This window comes from Lontra canadensis, unplaced genomic scaffold (assembly GCF_010015895.1).
Source record: "Lontra canadensis isolate GAN:19392208 unplaced genomic scaffold, GSC_riverotter_1.0 scaffold21, whole genome shotgun sequence".
NCBI lineage: Eukaryota > Metazoa > Chordata > Mammalia > Carnivora > Mustelidae > Lontra > Lontra canadensis.
In genome coordinates, this window is record NW_022631015.1 from 16,270,747 (window position 1) to 16,282,773 (window position 12,027).

A 12,027-nucleotide genomic window follows, 5' to 3' on the forward strand; every position below is an offset into this window, starting at 1 on the left:
TTTAATTTTGTGCATTGGGGGTCGCCCCCAAAAAAAACCCTGAGTATATTTAACATGATAAAGTAATGCTATGGACTAGAAGTCAGAAGGGCCCAGAGCTGACCAAATGTACTTCAATAATGAAAATAATGACGATTGGTAACAGACCAGTGTTAACACAAGGTGACCAAACAAGTGGAACTATAACTCGCATATTCTATTCTGTAATGCTCATCCGTAGCAAGCGTGCTGTCCTCTACTGCGTGCCAAGATCAAGGGTGTCTGGCATTGAAAGTGAACTGTAGCTTATGAGTATAGCTTACGAGTAGCTGAAGTTAGGTTAGCCAGTCGGGTGGAGTGGGGGAGGGGCGGTGGCAACTTTTATCCCCTTCCAATTCCTGTTTTCTCCTCATTGATGTTTCATATTCCACTCTGATCGGCTGTTACCTTGTGAGCAACTGACTAGGACAAGCAGAATTAACCAGATTCTCGGTCATATGTTTCAATCAGCCATATATTCTCACCCAAGCCTTTTTACATTAATAAAACTCCCCAGGACCAGCCCCATCCCTTTTTATTGCTTTATTCCTTTTTTTCATAGTATGATGTGTTGATTACGTGTATTTTTATGATCAGTTTACCACTTTTCTTAATCTTTTTTTTTAAGATTTTATTTATTTATTTGAGAGATAGAGAATGAGCATGAGAGGGGAGAGGTCAGAGGGAGAAGCAGACTCCCCGCTGAGCAGGGATCCTGACGTGGGACTCGATCCCAGGACTCCAGGATCATGACCCGAGCCGAAGGCAGTCACTTAACCAGCTGAGCCACCCAGGAGCCCAGTTTACTACTTATAAACCTAGAGGAAGTCTTTCTTGTCCACTAATGTATTCCGAATAGCTAGGATTATTACTGGCACGTATCAGGGGCTTGAGATATATTTTAATGGTTAATAAGGACAAAAAAGCTTGATAAGGTCAAGATGGATGCCATGCAAGAAAAAGCTTATAAAGGAAAACAGAGGAAGAAGACATGAAAGAAAGTATCTGATAATTTTGTTCACTTATGAATAAAAAAAAAACACATATCAAAACAGGATAAACTATTGCCACATTAGGTAGATACGTTTATTTCTACTATCCAGATCACATCTCGCGTCTCAGAAGGTTCATTTTTACTTACTACTTCAGCATTAATTTGTCTGTTCATTCATAATGTGATGAGCGCTGTGGCATAAAAATGTGAGGGGCGCCTGGCTGGCTCAGTTGGTCGAGGGTGCACCTGTTGATCTCAGGGTTGTGAGATCAAGCCCCATGTTGGGTGCTGAGACTATTTAAAAATAAAATCTTAAAAAAAAAAAAAAAAAAGCAAGTTAGATCATCAGCACACACTCATACAACATGATTGGGTCTGCCCCCAAGTCAGCCATATTTAACAGTAGGTCTCCATCCATTACTTTGATTAGTTAAAATACAGTACAGGGGCGCCTGGGTGGCTCAGTGGGTTAAAGCCTCTGCCTTTGGCTCAGGTCATGATCCCAGGGTCCTGGGATCGAGCCCCAAATCGGGCTCTCTGCTCAGCAGGGAGCTTGCTTCCCTTCCTCTCTCTCTGCCTGCCTCTCTGCCTACTTGTGATCTCTGTCAAATAAATAAATAAAATCTTAAATAAATAAATAAATAAAATACGGTACAGATGCAGCCAAGTCCAAAGGTTTAATCTCTCTGTGTGCCAGCTAGTTTCAGGATATAATGAGCAATTGACCTGGGAAATTAATAATCTTACCACCAACCACAGAGTGTACCCATTATCCAGGCTAATTGTGTCACAAACATTTGCTCCTGGTCAGAGTGGATGACTCAGCACAAGCCATCACCACGAGAAAAATGGCACAGAGCTCACCTCCTGCTGATTGTGAACCAAGGGCTCCATCCTTGTATCTGAGCAGCAGCACAGTTATACCCTGTGTTGCACTGACTTGAGATGGAAGGACATGCTTCCAACCAAAGGCAAGCTGAAGAATGGAAAGCAGAAGGGGATCAAGCTTGGGAGTGGGGAGGGGAGGTAAGGACATCAAGAGCCACTTTGCAGACCATATCAGTGAATTGTAGCCCCTTGGAAAGCATGGTTAAGGGTAGACTAAACAGTGTGTTAGATTTGAACTTCGGGTCTTCCTCCTAACATCTTTTGCTTCTCAGTGTCTGCTTCTCCAGTGACCACAACGTCAGGTCAAAAACCAGGTCAAAAACCAAAGAGTTATTCTTGACTCCTTCTGTGCTCGGGTAGTCCACATCCCTCCCGGAATCTAGTTCTCACAGTCTCCCCTACAGTCACCCTGGCCCCAGCTGCTTCCATCTCTCATCCACACTGCGGCAAAGCCTCAAATATGATCTCCCTGCTCCCGCCCTCCCCAACCCTCCCACCTTCTATTCTCAGCACAGCGGCCAGAGTGATCCTTAGAAAAGAAAATCACATCATGTCATCCCTCCGCTCAAAACTCTGTGGTGATTTCCACTTCATTCGGGATAGAAGCCAGAGTCCTTTCAACAGCCTGTGTGAATTGCTCCCCTGCGCCCCACTATTTCCTTTTCGACCTCTTGCCCCACCCCTTCCTCCCACCCGTTCCAGCCCCACTAGTCCGCTGGCTGTTCCTTGAACACTGCAAACACATTCCAGCCTCGGGACCCCCACAGTGGTCGTTTCCTCTTGCGACGGTTGTATCTGCTTCCCCCGGACAGCCCCAGGGCTGATGACTCCTACAAGTATTTATTCAAATGTCACCTTCCTCATGAGACCAACTCTGGTCACCCTATTTTATTTTCTTTTAAAATTTTTTAAAGATTTTATTTATTTGAGAGAGAGAGAGAGAGTGCAAGCACAAGGTCGGGGGAGGGAGGTGTAGCAGGCAGAGGAAGAAGCAGACTCCCTGGTGAACAAGAAGCCGGCCTTGGGGCTCCAATCCCAGGACCCTGAGATCCTAACCTGAGCCGAAGGCAGTCGCTTAACTCCTGAATCACCCAGGCACCCCGGCCGTCCTATTTTAGACTGAAACTCATCTTCACATGTATTTCTGATTCCCCTGACTTGACTCCAACTTTTTCCCCAGTGGCTTTTAATATCTAACATGCTATATAATTTAGTCATTTATTACTTTTTGTTCTTACTGATACTTTCTCCAATCATCCTTAATCAGAAGTCTGCTTCCCACAGAGTATATTTGCCCCCTGCAGGGCTTACTGTTGTCTGTCTCCTCTCGTCATGGTTAATTGTATATGTCAGCTTCACTAGGCCATAGGATGCCCAAATATTCGGTCCAACATTATTCTATCTGTTTCTGTGAGGGTGTTTTTGGATGAGATTAACATGTAAATCAGTAGGTTGAATAAAGCACCCTAGTGTGGGTGGCTTAAATGGAACAAAAATTGTGACCCTCTCCTGAGTAAGAAGAATTCCCCCTGTCTGTCTGCCTTCAAACTGGGACATCAGCTTTTCTCTGCCTTTGGACTCGAACTTAACATGAGCTCTTCTGTCTCAAGCCTGCTGGCCTTCAGACTGGAACTCTGCCATGAGTCCTTCTGGGTCTCTGGCCTGCCAACCCACCCTGCAGATCCTGGGACTTGTCAGCCTCCAAAATTGTGTGAGCCAGCTCCTTCCCCACCCCACTTGAACAAAAGAGGGCAGGGACAGAAAAGTCTCTGTATCGTTTGCTGCTGCAAATGGTCCGTTGTATCTACTGCCCCACCCCAACATGTCTGACCAGCCCTAGCACATAGAGGGCACTCCTCATACATTTGTTGAATAAATGAAGAAACACATAACAAGGGGATTCTCTCTAGAAGTATAATGAATACAATCATCTCCGTATCTCCTAGTCAAGATCTATGGGATTTATACCTTCCAACTGAATCAAAGATAAAAGAATGGTCTTCCTAGCTTTGCGCAGTGGCAGTATCATAGCCAATGAGGTTTATCCGAGGCGCGATTATTGCTAATTGAAAAGAATGGTTTTCCTGCATATGTTTCATAGAAAGCCATCCTGGCTGTATGGTTTTATGCTAGCTTCACACACTGTTGGCTACACTTTCCCTTGGGGGTCAGTGTGAAAAAACAGGCACAGCAATCTCCAAGCACGGGTAAGACTGAACCCAGGAGATCTGTGGCATAAGGAAACCTTAAATCAGGAAAAGCTCGGGGACTTCTCTGGACATGGAAGTAGCCAGAAACCTGTCCTGGATCCCAAGAAGCTTCCCATGGCCGTGGGGCAGCACAGGGAGAAAAGACAGCTCGAGACATGAAGACCAGAAGCAAATGTCATTCGCCATCATTTTGCTCTGCAGAAGGAAAAGAATGCTTTTGTTTCTAAATAGTCTGCCTTTTCACACCATGGTTTCATGGGCAAGAGAAGAAAGAGGGAGAGACGATGAGGAGAAGGGAGAGGAATGAGACTGGTGGGAGCGATTAGAAGTGGGCGTGGGGCTGGTCAAAAAAAGACTGGCAGAAGGGATGGCAGTAGAAGACAGAAGCTCAGTGCAGAGGGGGCGGGCTGCATCAACAGCCCTCCCAGAGATTATTATAGCTCCTGAAGACGGGTGTGTGTGTGTGTGTGTGTGTGTGTGTGTGAGAGAGAGAGAGAGAGAGAGAGCGCGCGCGCGAGCACGAGGGAGATGAGGAGAAGAGGCTTCTTCACCTCCATTAAATGCCCTGGGAAGTGTTTCCATGGTAATGAGCAGGGCTGACTGGAGAGGAGGGGACCGTGGATACCCAGTGAGCAGCCCCGCAGACTTCTGGGAGTCCTGGAAGCCTCCCACCCAGACTTCCTAGATCAGGATTTCCCACGCTGTGTCCCACAGAATATCAGATTCCCTAGAAAAGGGCATGGGGGAGAGCAAATGTTCCGTGCGCCCAAAAAAATAAAAAAGCTTTAGGAACATCAGGTTAAACAAAGCTAAATAGATTCCTTCAGTACCTCCTTTAGTATACCGAGATGAATCATGATGTGCCAAAAGGGGGATACCATATGTAGAATTCTCCCAACCTCCCTGGACCAAGAAGCACTGTTTGTGGGGAGCTGTTCCCCAAACTGGGGCCAGTGTTCTGTTGGATTCCCAGCAGAAAGCATAATTCTTGATAAAAGCAGACAGTAGAATCTTACGGAGATTGTGTTAATCTTAAAGAAAAAGCTGGTTTCTAATTAAGAATGATTGGAACTAAGCATCGGTAGCTTGATACAGTAATGGTTCACTTACCATATGGGTTACCTTAAGACTTCCTGGGTAGTTGTTGAAAGACTTTGCATCTTTTGAGTTTGAAATGGAAACGACGGGTTTATGTCATCTCAGCAACGTTCTGCATAAATGAATCTCAGGGAGATCTGCCCAGCCTTCTACCAGGGGCAACTTATCCAGGGGGAAGACGGTGACCCAGTAGATGCTGCTGACTGGGCTAGGATTTTTCACATAGAGCTTTGGTAGTTTAAACTGAGAGTTAGTGGCCCCAGGTGGCTCAGTCAGTTAAGCGTCAGGTTATGATCCCAGGGTCCTGGGATTGAGCCCCACATCAGGCTCCCTGCTCAGTGCTCTCTCTCATCAAATAAATAAATCTTTTTTAAAAAAAGATACTTTAAAAACTGAGATTTATCGTGGCAGAGTAGACCCAAGTGGTGACTGTATGGTGTTTGGCGTATAGTCAGTGCTCAACAAATGTCAGTAGAAAAACTAATGGCAGTACAGTATTGTATTTTATGTTTTTGTTTTTTGCATTTCAAAGAACAAATTTCTGGTCACCGTATATTTTAGATTTTATACAGCTGGTGAATTCTAACAGTTTTGGCAATGTTCTCCAGGTTTTATACCCCTTAGAGATTGTTGGTGAAGTCCCTGTGTTTTTAAGTAGAGCACAAAATGAGATCTGCTGTTCAGCATTGATGTTCAGTATCCTGTACAGTAAAATTATAGGTGATTACAAAAATCGTCACTATCAGAAGCCAGGTGATGCCTCCCCAGATAGGTTAAGAGCTGGTATCTTCTCAGCTGGGCCCATAAAATAAGACAAAAACATAATAAAGTGCAAGATGAGATCATTCCTGGTCACCCAGTCTACTCTCTCAAGCTTGTTGTGGATAACCAGCTTAGGTTGTTGCTTTTCAACTTAGTGTGTTTTTCTGGTTTCTCTCTGCCATGATATAGTATGTCATTGCCCATTGTTGACGCTCTATTTTCTTTCTGGATCTCAAATAATCCAGCTAATCCCACATCCCTGCCATAAACCCAGCATTTTCGAGGAACCCATTTTGTCGAATCCGATCGAACAGGAGAGATACACTAGAGCTTCCTGGGTATCCCACGTTTGTTTTTCAGCCCGCACACCCATGCGTAAACGCAAAAGACATCTTTTCTCTGGCTCAGCTGATCTCTTTTTGCACTACCAGTGAAAGAAAGATTACCTATCAGAACAGCTATAATGAAAACAATAAATCTCAACCTGAGGGAACAGTTAATGTTACAGCATTTTTTGTTTGGTTGGTTGTTTTGTTTTGCTGTTGTTTCCCTCTCCTGACTCCCACTGTTGCAGCGGGATTCAGGATATATAAGGTATTAGAAGGACACAAGCTGTTGTGGGTCATTGTGTAAACAGTGAGATTTCTACTGAACTCTGCTTTTCGTATGGCGTAGCTCCTCTTCTGAGGCGTGTCAAACACTGAGAGCTTAGAGAAAACTGTGGCCCGCGTATCATGTCAGCAGAACTGTGCTCTTGTCCTGATGAATCGATTGTAGGTTTTAAAGTGAAGACTCCTTCCGCTACTGCACACAGAAACTAGAGATGATGAGCGCTAAGGCTCAACACGCGTGAACAGTGCGAAAGACAGAAACTCTAAGTGGGGATTGACAACGTATCTATCGCCCAGTGTCAGTGGCCCTGAAATCATAAATAAGGCTTTGAGTGTTAAAATATATAATTTAAAAATATATTGGCAAGAACAGTGTAAACTCTTGTATTATTATCTGAACAGTAAAAAAAATGACTTTGGAGAAGGCTCGTTAGCCAGGGATTTGCTGAAAGCTTTGGCAGGAAAGACTTTACATTAAAAATGCCCAGTTTGGGGGCACCTGGGTGGCTCAGTGGGTTAAGCCTCTGCCTTCAGCTCGGGTCATGATCTCAGGGTCCTGAGAGCAAGCCCCACATTGGGCTCCCTGCTCAGTGGGGAGCCTGCTTCCCCCTCTCTCTCTGCCTGCCTCTCTGCCTGCTTGTGATCTCTCTCTCTGTCAAATAAATAAATAAAATCTTTTTTTTTAAATGCCCAATTTGGGGGTGCCTGGGTGGCTCAGTTGGTTAAGCCTCTTGTCTTGGGTTCAGGTCATGATCCCAGGGTCCTGGGATGGAGCTCCACATCGGGCTCCCTGCTCCACAGGGAGTCTGCTTCTCCGTTTGCCATCTCCTCTGCTTGTGTGCTCTCTCTGTCAGATAAATAAAATCTTTTTTAAAAATTCTAATTAAAAAATGCCCAATTTGTGGGAATGTAAATTGGTGCAGCCACTGAACAGTATGGAGGTTTCTCAAAAAATTAAAAAAAGAACTACCATATGATCCAGCAGTCCCACTTCTGGGTATTTTTCCAAAGGAAATGAAAACACTAATGTGAAGAGAAAGCTGCACCCCCGTGTTCATTGCAGCATTATTTACAATAGTCAAGGCTTGGAAACAGCCTGAGTGTCAATCAGGAGAGATGAGCAAATTGGAATCTGTATACAATGGAATATTATTCAGCCATAAACAGGAATGGAATTCTGACGTTTGTGACAACATGAATAGACCTTGAGCCCATATGCTAAGTGAAATAAACCAGGGAGAGAGAAATACCAGATGATCTCACTTATATGTAGAATCAAAAAACAAAACAAAACAAAAACACACAAAACCGAAACACGAAGCTCATAGAGAAGACACACTGGGAGTTGCCAGTGGGGAGGGGAGGAGGGGGGCAAAACCAGTGAAGGGGATTAAAAGGTACAAACTTCCAGCTCTATTATAAGTAAGTCCTGAGAATGTAACAAACAGCATGGTGACTACAGTTAATAATACTGCATTGCATATTTGAATGTTGCTAGGAGAGTAATCTTAAAACCTCTCATCACAAGAAAAATATTTCGTAACTATATATGGTGATGGTTATGAACCAGACTTGGGGTGATTTTTTAGCAATATACAGAAGTATCAAATCATTGTTACACACCTGAAACTAATATAATGTTTCACGTCCATTATACCTCCGTTTAAAAAATGCGCAATTTGCAACCTCAAATGCACTGTTCTACCTTTATGAGAAAAATAGAAAGTTTGACATCAAGCTTCAGTGCCTTTCCTGGGGTTCAGTCTAAGTAGTTTGTCCCAGGCTCCAGAACTCTACATTTTCAGCTGTTCCCCAGCAAATGTCAGTAAAGGAATAGCATAGTGATGATCCTGGACCCTGATGCAAAATTTTTTAAAAGATTTTATTTATTTATTTATTTATTTGAGAGAGAGAAAGGGAGAGAGAGAGCAGGGACACGGGGAGAGGGAGAAGCAGATTTCCCGGTGAGCAGGGAGCCCGACGTGGGACTCGATCCCAGGACCCTGGGATCATGACCTGAGCCGAAGGCAGGTGCTTAAAGAACTCAGCCATCCAGGCTCCCCCCTATGCAATATTAAATTATGTTTCATATACATGGATGCCTCTCTTTTAGTCTCTATGCTATTATGGATGTCTGAAATTATTTGTTTTTAAAAAAAATACTGAAAAAAAAAGTACTGATGAGTATAATGGATGTTGAAAGATTCACATTAAAAATTTAAGTAGGAGTTTTCAAACGTTGGAAGCTTCTCTCTTAGGTATCAGAACAATGCAACTCTCCGAAAGAATTCATTCCCCCAAGGAGACCAAGTCTTTATGGTTTTACTCTTTAAAAGTGATTTTTAAGAAATACAAGTAAAAAAGCCTTTGGGATTCTTAAGTATATTTTTAAAGAGTTTAGCAAACCCTAAAATGAGATATACGTGTGGAATGTAAATCCTTATGAGCATATAAAAATATTTTCCAAGGAATTTGTCATGGTGCAATATAATGACAAATGACAATAATATAATGACAACTAACACGGCATCGGGTGGGTACATTTGTGGGCTTCGTGAGTTTTGTTTATTGAGGTTCACTCCTGTGACAGTTTTGCAGATGTTTTAAATGTACAAGTTGTCTTTTTTTTTTTTTAAGATTTTATTTATTTGTCAGAGAGAGAGGGAGAGAGAGCAAGCACAGGCAGACAGAATGGCAGGCAGAGGCAGAGGGAGAAGCAGGCTCCCTGCCGAGCAAGGAGCCCGATGTGGGACTCGATCCCAGGACACTGGGATCATGACCTGAGCCGAAGGCAGCTGCTTAACCAACTGAGCCACCCAGGCGTCCCAAATGTACAAGTTGTCTTAAATGTACAGACGTTTCTAAAGTCTTTCCATGAGGTATATTCTTGAACCTCCAAAGTGTTCCTGGACAGTGGGAAAATTTTATGTAAGAGGAACATGAAAGGAAATGTCTATAATTGCACCAAAGCAGGTTAGGTCGAATTGATGTTTCTGAGAAAAAAATACTTGCTCCTAACTTAAAATGATGAAAACAATCACTTCATTTATTAGCACGTCCCAAATAAATATATTTTTAGAAGCAAATACTGTTCCTGGTTTGGTTAACTTTTGCCTGTTCTTCATCTGCATAATTCATTCTGGTAATTTCTGATAATGTTTTCCTGAAGCTGCTTTTCTCATAGGAAGGAAGAGGCCAGATACTTTTTGATATGTGTAAATTTAATAGTCCCTAATTTTTTTTTTAAAGATTTCATTTATTTATTTGACAGACAGAGATCACAAGCAGGCAGAGAGGCAGGCAGAGAGAGAGGGGGAAGCAGGCTCCCTGCTGAGCAGAGAGCCCGATGTGGGGCTTCATCCCAGGACCCTGAGATCATGACCTGAGCCGAAGGCAGAGGCTTTAACCACTGAGCCACCCAGGCGCCCCCAATTTAATAGTCCCTATTAAAATTTTTTTCTATCACTGAAGGTACAAAAATGGTTAATATGTTTTAAAACATTTCCCTTCATCACAGAAAAAATGCATGTATGGATTGAAAAATGTAGAATATATGAATAAGCCAATAAAATTAGATAAAAAATCTTTGTTACCTCTTTGATATATATCTTTCCATAAATATCTTCTGGGCTATAATTCATACACATGTAGAACCAACTGGTAAAACTCTGCACAAGAACACATTAACCAGTAATAATGATTGATAATTGGCAGTATGGTTGGCTAAGAATTACTGTTTGGTGTGAGTTTTCTTGAATTTTAAATGTAAGTGGGATTCGAATAAAATCCAATTTTTTCTTTGATGCTGTTGAGTTTGCTTGAGTCATAACAATAATGCTTTTGTAGTATTTACATTTAAAACATTCTTTCTAAAATTACAGAGTTCTCACAGTACTTGCCAAGAATATATATTAATGGGATTTTATTTGTTTTAATGCTTGCTTGTTTTAATTGAACTGCTTGAATTCAAGGACTCTTGTTTATGTTCTTAATAACCAGTGTTTTTAAAGTAAATTATTCTTATTTTTGAAGAGATCTCTAATAAGCATATCTACCAGGAAAAAATAAACATTTAGCATGCTTTTTTTCATGTGGTGGAATTAATTATGTTTATTGTCACTTACGTTTTCCATCTGGTTTTTTTTTCCCAGTGTTTCACAAACAGCATCTATATGTTTTATAATCCAAAAAAAAAATTATTTAAAAAGAAGTAACGATGGATTGATCCATTCTGTACCTGATGTAGAACCACATAAACACCCTGGATTCCAGAAACAGGCTTATTTCCTTTCACTCAGTGATACTTCTTTGAGGTCAAAGTCCCAGAGTTTGCTCCATCCCTTACAAAACAGCATGTGTGGAAATTTGGTTTTCCTTTTTGGGTAAAGTTTCTCCAGTGCTTGCTGATAAAGCTCTTTAATTTTACTTTCTGCAAAACAATTATTTCTGGAGCTAAACTGAGATGAAGCAGATAATGGGTCTCAATTCTTCAACCTTAAAGCAGACACTAGGGTCGTAAGTAAAGACATGGAGTCTTGAAATGTTCTCTCCTTCTGTGGAAGCCCAGAGAACCGAGGGGAAGGGCAGGCAAGACTTTCCACTTACTCTTCCTTTGAGTCTTGCAAAATGGTTTCCTTTCTTTCCAAGGTCCTTGCAGCACAGTAATTGCTAGATGTTTCTGAGGGGCCATCACCAGGACATCCATTAAAAAAACAAAAACAAAAACAGGACGCCTGGTAAATGTATCTCTGCCTGTGAGTGGAAAGCCCTTTTGCAGTGCTGATTGACATCTGCCTTTCAACCTGTATCTATCAAGTGTGCCCGATACAGGCTCACTCCCCAAACAGGTAGAAATACCTCTAACTAATCACCTCTCCTGTTTGCATTTCCTCTGACATCCCGACATGATCAGCCTTGACAGAAATCACACCATCACCCGAATTTTCTCTCCGTGTTTGATTCCAGCTGTGAAAGTTCAGGATGAGCTGGAGAATGTAAGCCCAGTTTGAAGTAGGGGAGAAATCTACTGGCACAGAATTAAAGCTATACTGTTTATTGAGGTTGTGCCAATAGCCGTCGTACTTAGCTCTCTGAGCCTGGCTTTTTTCCTTTCCTTTTCTTTCTTTCTTTTTTTTTTTTTTTTTTCTTTTTAATGAGGACAATTCTTCGAGCAATTCCCAAACGAAGGCACAAGAAAACTTTCTCAGTCTTTATGATGCTTTCATCAGATAAGCAATATAAAATATCTTCCAGAATACCATGTCTCCTCAGACCTTAGAGTTTGTTCTTGGGAAGTTGGAGATAAACGAAGATGGCCTTAATAAATCTATCTAACATTGTAAATACAGTGTTTCTGGTTATTTTTCCCCTTGAGGCAATAAGCCAGTTATCACCAATGATTCAGATATTCTGGCCTTTCTCAAAATTGTCACTGCAGCAAGAATAT

General features: G+C 42.1%; 1 protein-coding gene and 1 pseudogene across 2 annotated transcripts in view; both read left to right on the top strand.

The window, feature by feature from the left end:
- Nucleotides 1-12,027, top strand: part of CAP2 (cyclase associated actin cytoskeleton regulatory protein 2) — a 136,951-nt gene that overhangs the window by 85,431 nt on the left and 39,493 nt on the right. The window lies entirely within an intron of this gene.
- LOC116870106 lies at nt 3,906-4,074 on the top strand (annotated as a pseudogene).